This window comes from Callospermophilus lateralis, unplaced genomic scaffold (genome assembly GCF_048772815.1).
Source record: "Callospermophilus lateralis isolate mCalLat2 unplaced genomic scaffold, mCalLat2.hap1 Scaffold_105, whole genome shotgun sequence".
Classification (NCBI taxonomy): domain Eukaryota; kingdom Metazoa; phylum Chordata; class Mammalia; order Rodentia; family Sciuridae; genus Callospermophilus; species Callospermophilus lateralis.
In genome coordinates this window covers 849,579-864,370 of record NW_027510702.1, presented here as the reverse complement: position 1 = coordinate 864,370, position 14,792 = coordinate 849,579, and the positions used below count along the sequence as shown (strand labels likewise).

General features: G+C 38.8%; 1 pseudogene; it reads right to left on the bottom strand.

The window, feature by feature from the left end:
• Positions 1-221: 221 nt before the first annotated feature.
• Positions 222-3,810, bottom strand: LOC143640011 (sickle tail protein homolog pseudogene; annotated as a pseudogene).
• Between the last annotated feature and the right edge of the window lie 10,982 nt (positions 3,811-14,792).

The window sequence follows — 14,792 nt, the reverse complement described above, 5'->3', positions numbered from 1 at the left end:
TTTGCCTTCTTTTTTTTGTTCACAAAGTAAAAGATGTTTTATTGCAAGCTTGCAAGAGCGTGGTGAAAACTTTAACAAAGTTTTTTTTTTAGACTTTCTTCATGCCCCCAGATCCAGGATGTCTACTGTAAATCATAGCTTACAAAGAAAACATAGTATTTGGTATGAACTAAGTCAGTGACTTGCTTCAAAACGGAAATCATGTCCATCCAAAATTGGGTTTAAGGTAAAACTACCTGACGATATTGGCGAGGATCCTGCAGTTTGGATTGCTTGCCAGGTTTGTCCAGGCTTCCTGGTCTATTCTTGGAACTCATAGGGACAGGCATCCTGCTCATCTGTGGGGTCCCACCGGAGCCCTTCTTCTCCTTGGGTGGCACTGTGACGCCTGGCCTAGTGTCTTTAGCGTGACTGTCAGCCCGGGACTGCTCCGCATGACTGTTTGAATTTACTTCCATAAAGGAACACTTCTGGAATGCCTGGAGTTCTGCCATTATTTTGTCTCCTTCTTCTTCTTCTTCTTCCTCATCTTTCAAGGAGGACGCAGTGACTGGTGGAGGGGATGGGGCCCAGGCTGAAGCAGGCTCTTCTGCTGGACATTTTGTGGCTCTTGTCTGTGGGCTTGAACCAACATCTTCACCGCTGGCCTTGGTAGTGATGATCTCCTTCCTGCCAGTGTAGACCACATCACCAGATCTCGTGGTAGTGAGCCCCGATACAGGCAGGTAACTTCTCCGAGGAGGTGGAGGAGGGGGAGGGGGTGACTTCCTCCCCAGCTTGTCCAAGTCTGGTTCTGAATTTGGTGAGTCTTCTGAGAGTTCCCCCTTGTCCACGGGGGCATCTCCCTTTGGCAATGGGGCCGAGGCTGGTGGCATCTCCAGGTTTGGAATTGACTTCATGATGTTGGCCTGAGCTTCTTCCAGGAGCTTCTCAAACTCTTTCCCATTATAATGGTCCAGATTTTGCCTTTTCTCTTGCCATTTCCTTTCTGCTTTCTCAATGGACACTGCCCTGTTCTTGGCACTCACACTGTGGATTTCCTCAGTGAACAAGCTCTGCATGGTGGAACCATTCGTGGGTGTCTGAGGGGACTGTGGGGCTGGAGCTGACTGCGGTGCAGAGGTTACTTCCTGTGTGACTGCAGGAGGGTTGGCTGTGTGGGTACCAGTCCCGACAGGCAAGTTCTGGGCAGGGTTCAGCAGGGCCAGGGAGTGCTGGGAGGGCTGGATGACCACAGGAGAGCTCTGTGCGTGGTGAACGGTCATGCCAGACAAAGGCACCACTTCCGACTTCACATCGCCAGGGACTCCCGTGCCATGGAAGGGCTGGCTGGGGCCATGGGCTGCTTCCTCCTGGTTCTTCAAGACTTCGGCGGCTGTGGCCTTTTCCATAGCGACATACTGTGTGGCTTGGGCTGCATCGGTGCCCTTCAGGAGCCCATCAGTGACATGTCTCCGCAGCATGGTCAGGATGTCTGTCATGCTGCGCACACGTTTTAGGAGACTGTCCAGCTTATGTGGCTCCTCCTTCAGAAACCGCACGGCCTCGACTTCTATGCTCAGGACGGCTCTCATCTTGTTTTGTAAGGTTGGAAATTCTCCTTTCAGGGTGGCTACTGCTTCTCCCACTTGTCTTAGGAGGAAAGCCCCATCTTCCACATCCTTGAGAGTAACCACTCGGCCAGCGGATGAAGAGTCCTTCTTCAAGTCTTCAACAAAGTCTTCCAACTCACATAACTTCTTGACAATCCTCTCCTCTTCGTGGAGGTATTTTTGTCTCTCTTGCTCCACTAGGGTGCGCTGTCGCTGCACGGGATCCTCCAGCCTCTTCATTGTTTCCACAACTTTGCTGCTGATTTCCAGCTCAGCCTTCTTCATCATGGCCCTCAGCAGCTCCTGGTTCTGCAGCTGGAGCTGTCTCATCTGCTGGAGCTGGAGCTTGAGTTCGGCCACACTTCGCTTCATGTCCAGCAGGATCATGTGGATGGCTGAGGCGCCTGTAGGCAGGGGCTGGCTGGGTGGCACCGTGGCCTCTTGGGCACCCAGAGTCTTCCCTCCGGAAATGTGGGGAGTTCCTGCACTTTCTGTGTGGTTCCTGTTGGCTGTCGTTTTCATCATTTTCTCGCTGGTCTCTCTGTCTTTGGGGATTGTAGCAGTGCTGTAGGCAAAAACTTGCTTCTCAACTAGAGGAGGGCCAAGGTCCACAATGCCGGATAATCCTGGAGTGTTCCTGGGCTTTTCAAAATATACCAAGGTGCCTGGTTCCTTTTTAAAGGACTGACGACTTGGCGAGGCCCGGTCTGGCTGCATGGTGTGAGGGGGGCCGTGAGCATTATGATGTGCGTGCATGTCTGTCATCCTCAGGTCACTAACTCGGTGAGGAGAGGCAGGGGGTGTTTTGGAGCCCAGAGTGGGCAAATGGCTATCTGGATACTTCCTTGATTTCTGTCTGTACAATGATTGTTCCATGTGCATTTCCGCTTGCATGGAGGGGTTACAATAAGCACTCGCTGACCGAATCGCTGTGCGGTGATATGCAATGATGTGATCAGGGACGTCCAGAGGGTGCCATCCGTGGGATGAGGCTATGCTCATCCTTCCCTCATGATAGAGGTAAGGGTCAGCATAGAAACCCTCATTTCTGTACATCGCGATGTTTTTGCTGCTTATGTCTTCATCGGGCTTGACATCTCTTCTTTCTAAGATGGCGCTTGGGCTTGGTGAGATGGATCTGGAGACCAGCAGACTGGAAAGTCTGTCCCGGGGGATGGTGGCATTGCCAGGAACAACCATGGGGCGAGTGCCCCCATAAGGAATTCTGGATGGGGAGGGAGGCATGGAATGAGGCACAGGAGTGGATGGTGGAGAATTGGGAATTGCGTGGGGTGGATGAGCTGTGGATCCAGGTCAAGAGGCACCAGGGCCATCTCCTCTTGCATAAACAAGTTCTCTCTGCATCCTCAGGTCTCCATTCACAGTTTTTGGTGTGTGACTGAATGCGTGTGAAGGATCCTTGTTGTACACTTTGAGGAGGGATCTGTCTTGAATGTTCCTTACATCATTTAATTCATAATAGACATTTCTGCTTTCATCTTTGATGTAAATGGCGACACTGGGCGACTCCAGCATTTTCATGGTGAGCTGCTGTGGAAAGGCACTTACAAAGAGAGCACGGATCGTGTCTGCACTTGTGATTTCATTCAGCATCCTGAGCTGCTTGGTTTCATCTCCGTACTGGAGATAGAGAACCCCCAGAGATCTTTCTTTCGTCTGGCTGGTTGACCTCACCACAGGAAGGCTTGCACGAGTTCAGCTGCCTCTGGAAAAAGGACTTGGCTCCTCCCCTTCAGACATGGCTTCCAAAGAATCACCGGACGTCTCTGGTAAATGCTCGACTGGGTCACTCAAACTGGGAGGTTGAGGACTGTGAGACAGTTTGGGACTTCTTGTCTGGTCTCTCAGCCTTTCTTGGTGGCCCATGATCGCTGTGGCATGATGGGGGTATTTCTGCTTTAAGTGTTCCAGGAAAGCTTCTCTCTTTCTATCCATCTCCGATGTTTGCATTCCCAGTATTTCTTTGGAACTTCGGGCCCCCCCCCCCCCCGAGAGTGTGTCTCCTTGGGATGTTTCGGGAAGACTTGGAAACTGAAGTACGATTGCTTCTATTAGAAAGGCGCTCCTTGGTTCTGCGGCATTCTGCATCTTCTACTGATGTTACATGCAGATTGCTTTTTCCTTGTTCCTGCATCTGTCTGCTGTCTGCTGAGTAAGGAAGGCACGGCTCACATTTCTGGCTTTTGTTTTCCTCCATTGTCCCTGCCTGCGGCTCAGGCTCCGGGCTCTCTTGAAACTTCAGAGTGCAGTTCCGAAAAGTTTGCCTTCTGTAAACATGACTTAAGTGTATTTCCTTACTGTCTTATTTTTAAAGATTAGCATGTATGATTGTACATTGCAAAAACTAAGCTTTAATTTTATTGTTGTTGTGCTATTTTTTTATGCCTACCATGTGTAGGCAATAAATTTTAAATTTTTCACATACATTAACATATTTAATTCTCATGAAGTCCCTATGGAATATATGTTATTACTATCCCCCCTTTAAAATAGGAAACCGAGGCATAGAGAAGTTATATAACTTGCCCTGCGTCGTAAAGCTAAAAGAAAGCAAAGCTAGTATACAAACCTGATGAAGAGTCTGTAAACTTCACCATCTTAATCTTTAAACCAGGCTAATATCACTCAGATTACATGATGTCTATTGAACTAAGAGAACAATTTGGCTCATTAAAATTCATTAATGGGCTGGGGGTAAAGCACAGTAGTAGACTGCCTTCCTAGCATGTGTAAGGCCCTTGGTTGGATTCCCAGTAGCACAAGGGGAAAACAAAAATCTACATAGACTGCAATTGTATCCTCTATTCATGTTGTTGTTGTTTTTTAATATTTTTTTAATTATCGATGGACCTCCATTTTACTCACTTATTTATATGTGGTGCTGAGAATCAAATCCAGCACCCCACATGTGTGAAGCAAACACTTTACCACTAAGCCACAACCCCAGCCCTCATATGTTTTTTAAAAATATTTTTTTTAGATGTTGATGGACCTTATTTTATTCATTTAATTATATGGGGTGCTGAGAATAGAACCTAGTGCCTCACACATGCTTGGCCAATGCTCTACTACTGAGCCACAACTCCAGCCCCCTTTATTCATATTTAATTATTTTTTTCATACATGAATTTCTCTTCTTGCTAAAAAAAAAAATGAATCCACACAACATAACCATATATACCTGTGTGTGTATCCACACATGATTTTTGTCCTTCCCCACGTTCGCTACTTCCATTCTATGAATTTTTTCCTATGAATTATTAAAATATTACATCTTAATAGGGACAGTTCTAAAAATGATTTTGAAGTTATTGGTTTATCTACCTAAAACAAAGTAGTAATGTAAGAAGTTTGCAATAAAATTAAATTACATAAACCATTGATATTTACTTGTGTTAGAAACAAACTGCTTTCTCTTAACTTACTGCTTCACAATGGGGACATATTTTGATATTCTGGTAAATCACAAATTTAAAAAATCTGATGAGATGTATTTTGTGCTGCTATCAGAATGCTTACAAGCAAAACAATAGGTAGTAGTTACAGTTTTCCACATCATGTTTTATGTTAGATTGGGAGTTATTTATACAACTTTCTTCCAGATACCTCCACCTGAATTCCCCACAGGCATCTAAAACTTAACAGATCCAAAATAAATTCCAGCTCTTCTCACCTTAATCCTCCTACTCACCCAAGATAGAACTGCTTCTATCCACATATTCTCTACAAAGCACTATGATGCATGTACCTGGGCATCAAGCCCAGGTTTGAGGCCATCCTATTGAACTAGATGGTGATAAAGAGAATGGGCTCTGAAATCAGACTACTAGGCTTTAAATCCTTCCTCTTGCTAGTTGTGTGACGTTGGAAGTTATTTAACCTAACACATGGATTTTTCATCGGTAAAACTGTAATTCCCACATTGGATTGTGACATAAAATAAATGAGATAAGAACAGTATCAACATTACCACCAATGTCCTGTTGACCTGGTTTGATTCTATTTCTTTATACTTCTTCTCAGGCTCTCTACATTTCTGATGCTTGGAAAAATTACAGAGCATTACACATGTACATAATGCTAGGAAACACCAAGTATGGCATGATTAGGCTATCCATTGTGAAGTACACAAAGAAACTGCCTTATTTAGTTTTCTAGGCAGGCATTTTCTTGTAATATATTAATTAAAGTTTAAAATAAATCCTGACATTAATTTGGAGAAATGTCACTGACTAACTTTCTTTAAAATTCAGAATTGTGTCTGGGGATGTAGCTCGGTGGTAGTGTTTGCCTAGAATGTGAGAAGTACTGGGTTCCATTCCAAGCACTATGAAAAATAAAAAAAGTATTTAAAAAAATAAATAAAAACAAAAATTCATAATTGAAATTACCATCTATGCTAGTGAAATATCATAACAATATTTTATAAGATGGGAATCTTCAAATAGTTATCTAGTATATTTTAACTCATAATTGTTATAAAATATGCCATATGACAAAGTTTTTATGTTATATACATTGCATAATTTAATACAAATATAAAGCAATGCTTGCAACCTTCAAACTGAAAGTTTTAGGTCATTATAATAGTTACTTTTTTGATTTTTTTAACATCACGTGACTTATCTTCCATGGTCTTTGATGCTGTCCTCGGTGCGGATTGAAGGGTAGCACTACCCTCTTCAAATTCTGAATGATAATCAAATGTCAGGGGTAAAGTATTTTCTGTTCCTACATACTAAAGCTTGTTTTTCTGCAACAAAACCAAAGTGACAACAAATAATTACTTTTCCTAGAGGGAATATCCTGTTTGGATAGGACAAAAATTCATCTCACTTTACACACACACACACACACACACACACACACACACACAATGCATGCGGCAGGCAATATTGACAGAACATACAGATTGAAAACTGGGGTCTTGTGCCCCAACTTTTATACCTTTGCTGTGTGACCTGAGCAAGCTCTTCCCACCTATAAAATGAGGGTACTGGACTAGATGACCACTTAGGCTCCCTTCTAACTCTAACATTCAGAATACAAGGAAAGACCTGCCTATGACATTTAGCAAAGACAATGTCTCTAAAGCAACTTGGAGAAACCCTGTCTGAAAATGAAAACTAAAAAGAGCTGGGGACGTGGGTTGGTGGGAAAGCACCTCTGGGCTCAATCCTCAAGACCAAAAAAAAAAAAAAATCATTAAAATATAAAATATTTACACAGATGGACTGAAGAGAAAAGAAAAAAGAATATAACTAAAGAGTGAGTTAAGGAGCTGGAAGTTATCTCTAAAAAATTCTCTCAGAGTACAGCATAGAGGAATAAAGGTAAAACTTTTGAAAGGAAAGTTAAAGAAATAGTGGTAAATGCTGATGTTCCTAGCTACTCTGGAGGCTGATGCAGGAAGACTGCAAGCTCAAGACCAGCTTGGGCAACTTAGCAAGGCTCCATCTCAAAAGTAAAAATGGCTGCGGATGTAGCTGAGTGGTAGGGCTTCCCTTTTCCATCCCAGTACAGAAGTGCGGGGGTGGGGGTGGGGCGATTAGGGAAGGAAGGAACGAAAAAGAAAGTAAAAAGATAGAGGGAGCTTCTGCATCTGCCCATGAAGGATTAAGTGCTATAGTAAATCAGGCAGAATATATGAAAACTACCTTCTTCAGCAGGAATGAATCCTGGAAAGAAGAAAAACAAATGAGGTGAATTCTGCAATAGCCCAGATTACTTCCTAGAGCAATTTCTGGGCTGAGGTTCAGGGAAGGGGAACCCTATGGGTCTGGGGGAATTCAAACCAAACTTTCTGGCCTTGCTGTTGTTAAGTTCAGATGAAAGACAGCAGCAGTGGTCGTATTTTGGGGCATTAACTCCAGAGAAATGAAAACTTAAATTTATACAAAAACTTGTATAAAACTTGTATAAAAATGTTGGTAGCAGCTTTATTTTATTTTTAGAAGTCTTATTTTTTTGTAGCCAAATCCTGACAAGAACCCAAATGCCCTTCAATGGATATGTGATTAAAACTGTTCTTCCATATAATGGAATACTACTCAGCAATAAAATTTGCATGTTATTTATAATAACAAAACTATAGATTCATGCAAAAATCTGGGTGAACTTCAAAGTCCATTATGTTTGGTGAAAAAGCCACTCTCAAAACTTTACATATCAGATGACTCTATTTGTATAACTTTTTCAAAATTACAAAATCGTGGAGATGGAAAACAAATCAGTGATTGCTTTTCACAGATAGAGATGGTGAATGCAGTGGATAAAAGAAGTAGCATGAGAGTGTTGTGTATAGTGACAGAAAAGGGCTGGATTTTGATTGTGGTGGTTACGCACATCTGTAAATGGAATAATACTGCATGAAACTACACATACACACTCACAGGTGTACACAGACACACACACATACACACACACACACACATAGAAATTCATGCTGGTCAAAAAATGAATAAACTGCAAGTAAAAACTGAAGAAAATCTGTAGTCCTGTTGACAGACATCAGGTATCAACATCTTGGTTTTAATATTGTACCATAACTGTATAAGATGTCACCATTGTAGGTAACTTGGGTAAAAGGTACGCGGGATTGCCTATACTGTTTTTGTAACTGCTAAAACTGGGTCTACAATATTTTTAAGTTTAAAAAAAATTAAAAAACAAATACCAGAGTGATTTATGTATTAGCTAATTTTCATGTTAAAAAATAGATAAAATCTACTTTTATGTATGTAGGTGTCTGTGTGTCTGTGTATTCTTATTCTAAATACATATAATTTATATGCAAAGATAAATGTCTTTATGTCTATCTTAATAAGAGTACATAAAAAGATATGAATGAACCAACTCTAATTGTCAAAATGTATTTGCCAGGCTGGGGATATGGCTCAAGCGGTAGCATGCTCGCCTGGCATGCGTGCAGCCCGGGTTCGATCCTCAGCACCACATACAAACAAAGATGTTGTGTCCACCAATAACTAAAAAATAAATATTAAACTTCTCTCTCCCTCCCTCTCTCACTCTCCCTCTCTCACTCTCTCTTAAAAAAATGTATTTGCCTCTGATGAGTGGATTATAGGAAAGAGGCCAAAGACTACTAATTAACTTCTCTTTATTTAATTTCTTAATGTCTACTTTTCTTTATGCATCTCTATGCATTGTTTAACTTTTTCCCAAAGGTATGTTTTATATTTACAATTTTAAAATAATAAATGTTTTAAAAGATTATATATATATATATATATATATATAGTGTGTGTGTGTGTGTGTGTGTGTGTGTGTGTGTGTGTGTTTGGTGCTGGGGATTGAATCCAGGGCCTTGTGCATGCGAGGCAAGCACTCTACCAGCTGAGCTATATCATCAGCTCCAGTATATAATTTTAAAAGAATTTCCAGAAAACCAAAATTTAATTGTTTCTTTATGTCCCAAATTGGGTTTTGAGAACCATATTCTCTTTTAATATTTTTCTTGAATTCTATGAGTCTTTTCTATTTATAGTTTACTTCAATTATTTCTGTAAGTTTTAATTATTTCTAATTTGGTAACTATCCCAAATGTTATCTTCCTTTTAACATGCCCAAACGAAGAAACTCTGCATATGTTTAGTACAATGGTAAGAACTATAGCAGTAGTCACATTTAATATTCAGCAGCAGAGGATTTCTAAGCAGGTGTGATATGTACCATAACCTACTGTAGCAGCTGTCTGGAGGTTTTCTTGTACAGTTAATCAATTTTTTTATTATCCACTTAGAGATTCTTTCACCTAATGTAATGATTTGCTTTTTATAAATTAGTTTATATTTTCAGGTTAATCTATCATTAACTAAAAATCAAAATTATTATTATTTGAAATGTTAATTTTTTAATTTTTTTTTTAGTTGTAGAAGGTCACATACCTTTATTTATTTTTATGTGGTGCAGAGGATCGAACCCCATGCCTCATGCATGCTACGCAATCCCTCTACCACTGAGCCACAACCCCAGCCCCTTGAAATGTCAATTTTTTAATGATTAAATTGAATTTAACTTTCACTTTACAGACCTTTATTCTTCTGTTCATGAGTATCTTTGCTTGCTTATCCAGGAGTTCTAACTTCTGTAAGACTCTTTCTGCCATCGTCTGTCAGTAGATTCCTACTTAAAAAGGAAGAGAAGAAAAAAAATCTCCGAATCAATTAGAATTTAAACATGTAACTGATTGGACATAAGAGATGACTCATCTTTACATTACAATTTTATTTTATTTTCTTAATTTTTTTAAAGAGAGAGTGAGAGAGGAAAAGAGAGAGAGATAATTTTAATATTTATTTTTTAGTTATACATTACTATTTTAGATAAATTATAGAATTGCATAGATCATGGAATAAATCATAGAATTATACATGTATCCACATTTTTTCAGAAGGTCACGTGATCAGTACTCCCACATATGTGTAGGTCCCAGGAATTTCTATATTTAAGAGGAAGTTGAGTTGGAGAAACTTTAAGATTATCATATGAGAACTAGAAATGACTCAGGCTTGAAGTAAGGACATATGGCTTGATTTATGACTATTTTATTTTGCCATGATATAATTTTAATAAAACTAAATGCAGAGTTCACATTTACATAATTCATTGCATTTAAATTAAATTGGTCTATGATCCAAGACTGTTAATATAGCATTTAGCAGGCAATTAGTCACACAGAAAGCATAGCAACTAAGCTGGTTAGTCCCACTGTGGCAATAATTCATATTTCTAGTTAATTAATATTGCTGAAAATACCATCAGGGTCAAGCAGTTTATATTAGAGATTTGGTAAGTTATTTAAACATGAATACCTTGTCTAATTTAGTTCTGTTTTCAGATGAGAAAACAGAAGGCCACAAAGTACCTTCTTGGTGCAAGACAAATATCTTGGGGTAGAGTGGAGGCAAGAATCCAGGAAGGGTAGCTTCAAACTCCCTTTATTTATTTTAAAAATTTGAGCAAATGACTATTCATTTCATAAATCTTTTCTCAGTGAGTTCAATAGGCTCCAGTGGCATTTAAGTGTAAGTATTATATGGGTCACAGAAAGTATTGAACTCATCAATGTTTATTATTATTATTACTATTATTATTACTATTATTATTGGTTATGGGAGAAAATACTTCTTTCTGATGTTTCCAATGGTCTGCAGACAAAGTTGGCCAAGTCTTTGCCAAACATATTTCACCTGACCTTTGTTTGCTGGTTACTGAGAGAATGACTATCACCTAAGCTAAGGGACCAAACTGCTAGTACTGCTAGACCAATTATTCATTGATAGGAGATACAGAATTATTCCTAGGAATCATTGTACTAAGAATAACTTACTTAATCCTTGATGAAAGTAAGGACATAATTTAGATAACTGCATTAATTGAAGCATATTTTTCTAGACTTTTAAACTAGACATACAATTAGCAATTCTTTCTAATTCTAATGCTAGTTTACATATAAAAAGCTATTTCCCCCTGAACTTATGGCATGGATTTAAACAAAGCCCATTAAGTTAATATGAATTGTAGAATTGAACTCATTAATGTTTTTAGTGTACACACTTAGCTTCTTCCTAGCTCAAAAAAAAAAAAAAAACAAAAAAAAAACAAATCCTATTTCTCCAATATTGTATGATTCAGTCAACATCACATGGAGACAATTATGCATAAAAGACAAAGATTCAAGCTCACATTATTTTGTACATGATTTCTTTCAGTTCTTTCAACACTTTTCCTTTAGTACACATTGCACCATGTATAAATTCTTAAAGCTTCTGATAGTACCTTTCCCCTTCCTGTTCCAGCATGCTCTCTGCCACTTTGCTATATCCACTTAATTCATCTTCATCTCATGATGTAGTTTTATGTGTATTAGGGGTTTTTTTTTAATTGCTATAACAAAATATCAGAGGCTAAGTACTTCATAAAGAAAATAGGTGTGTGTAGCTTACAAATTTGGAGACTCGAAGTTCAGGATCAAGCAGCCCCATTTTATTGGCCTGAAGTGAGGCCTAGTGGTAGATGATATTACAATGATGGAAGTGTAAAGAGAGTCATCGTAGCATGGCAAGACACAAAGCCAGAAAGTAGGGAGGGCCAGTTTTGCTCTTTTATAACAACCTCTCATGAGAAATAACCAGAGTCCCTGGAGAACTCTACTAACTCCCTCTGAGGGCAGGACCTCCTGTGATCTAGTTACTTCCCACTAGGCTTCATGTCCTAAAAGCTCTATCACCTCACACATAGTAGGCTCAGGAACAAACTCCCAACATGTGAGCCTTTGGAGGACATCCTTAAACTATATCCAAACCATAGCACGAATGTGACAAAGAATTTATGCAAAGGAAATTCTATTCTGTGGGTAGATAGCTTGCCTTATTATGACCTACATAACCAGAGATGTATCTGGGCAAGGGGAGATGCAGAATAAAGGTGTTAGGCACATGTGAGTTCCTTGGACTCTGAATCTCCTACAGGAAAGCAGGGACAGATTTTAGAGGAGAATAATAGATTACTTAAACACTACATATTTTTTTTGAGGCCCAGGAACCAATCCTTTTGTGCCCTAAGGTATTTTAGTTTCTGTGAATTCAAGGGGGTAAGACGTCTCTATTCCTCAGTACAATTGCTTTCATGGGAATCAAAGATTTCTATCTCTCAATAAGAGACAGAAAGGTAAATAACCAGAAAGACCAGCATATTGAAGTGAATGTGCTTCCCAGTTTAGGGAAGGTATAAATTATATGAGGGACAATTGCAGCACACTGCTTACTTGTGGTAAGGAACAGAAAGCAGTTCATTTTAGAGTAAGATGTCCTGTGCCTCTTACTTTTAGAGTCCTCCCATCTTCAACCTCACATCACACATTTTAAAATGTTCCATGTCATCCAGTTTTATATATGTGGGATCCTATGATAAGGAACAATATTTATGGTTTTGTTTAAAAATTATTTTGCTATGAGTGAATTATTTGGCTATCTTATGAATTCTGGAAAATCACTACACATATCACAAAATTTTTAAATTGAGGAAAACTAACCAATTATTTTTGAGTGTCAATAAAAATTTTATGAATACTAAATTTGTTAGTGAAACTAACAGAATATGATTCACTTCGAAGTCTTACGCTTTGGAACCAACACTTTTTCTTCCATTTTGCACAGTTTCATGGATCTTTGGCAATGTGCCAATCATGCCTGATAAATGGCCTGAGAGAAAATGGAGGTGAAGAAACACCAGAAATTAACTTTCTTGCTTTTCTCATTAAACCAAGAATACAAAAGGCCTATTATAAATTAATGAGTACTTTTTTTCAATTTTTAATATTTTTATTGATTTTAAATTTTAAAACAAAATCCAGTTTGAATCACAAAATTCAGTTGCAATCATGATTGGAAATAAAATGTTTACAATATATTTCTAAAGCTATTATTCTCTGTAATACTAAGACATTTAACAGCATAGCATGATATGACGTTTTCATTCCAATCGTTTATATATTTTCTTAGGATGAATTACATTTTTTAAAAAATTTAACACCACTTCATTGAACTGTACAAAACCAAAAACACATTTTTAAAAGACTTGCCAAACATCATTCATGAGTGTGTTTTAAAAAACAGCTCTACAGCGTGCAGGTGAAGCCGAGAGCTGTTTCCACCTTCTGGAAGGTGGAAACCTTCAGGAAGTGATCTGGAAAGGCTTCACCTTCACCATCAAGAAGAAGAGATTTGGGGATTTTTTTCCCTCACAAAATTGCTTTTTACATGATCCTGCTGGAGTAGTGGTACACACAGAACCCCCACCTGCCACATTTAATCAGAATCTGATCCACTTGATTTTGTGTAATGCTAAAGCTACCAGGTAAAGAACCAAGGTAAGAAACAGTACAGAGATTTAGGAATGAACTCTAGAGGGTATGTCTTCTAAAAGGGATCTATCTATTATTATATATCAGTAAAGAGGTGTTACTGAACATAATCTCTTCAATATATGAACCTATTTTAAATGATATTTCAAATAGCAATAAGTTCCATTACATGCTGTGGCCTAAAATAGTTTTTTTTAGAAAAAAAGTTACTTTGTTATTCAACTTCTCATAATATTCATGGTGAGTATTTTCATATATCTTCCAAGTACTGAGCTTTTTCATATTTCCGATGAGGTCAAACCTCTTATACTTTTGACTAATAAAGACTTATTTTCTATGTTGGACACTTTTGGTTATTCACCAAAGCCTCTTGATTGGTGATGCAGTGGACTCCCAGTCCTTGTAAATGATTAATATAAATATATACAAACTATAAGAGATTGATTTTGCTAGACTTTGAAAAACCTCATTTGCATTCCAAAACCAAACCTTAATGAGAGACCAAAGTCCGTGTTAGCAAGTTTATGAATACTTTTCTGCTCTTTCTTTGAATTGGTGTAACTTTGGCTAATATTGGTTTCTCTGACAACAGTCACATCTTCCTGCCTTCTCTGAAGTTTACTTGTCTCTTCAACTTGGTCCTTCTTCCTCTGTTCACCCCCTAAATACTGGTGCTCATAAGGGCTTGACCATCTTTCTCATCTTTCAATATATTCTTGGAAGATAACCTCTCAAGACCCATGGCTTCATCTACTGCTACCTGTATTCAAACAAAATCTCCCTTCTGAATTCCAAACCAACACTGCCAGCTAACTTATATCTCCCATAGGAACTGCAATTGCAGATTTCAGAGTAAACTTCCCCTGTTGTTTTTATCCCCCAACCAAAAATCTCTTCCAATCTTCATTATCACGTTAGCATCTCTTAGGTTTCTAGCTCATACTCTTAGGTGTCATAATGATTCTCAACCTTGGTTACACTGCAGAATGAACCAAGAAACCTCCAAGGAATATGATTCCCAGTTGCCACCCCAGACCTTCTCAGTTAGAATTGATTGAAGACTGGTGATCTGTTTTTAATGCTATTGTGATGCAGCTCTTCTCAAAAAACAGAATTTGGTCCCCACTTTACTGGAAAACTCTTTTACTCCCACCCCACCTAAATGTGTATATGCCACATCTTAAATATCTTTTTAGCTCTTCTGTTCTTACCCATTTACATTGCTACTGCCTCCATTTAGGATTCATAACTTCTTTCCTGGATTATTTCACAGCTTAAAAATTTGTCTTTAA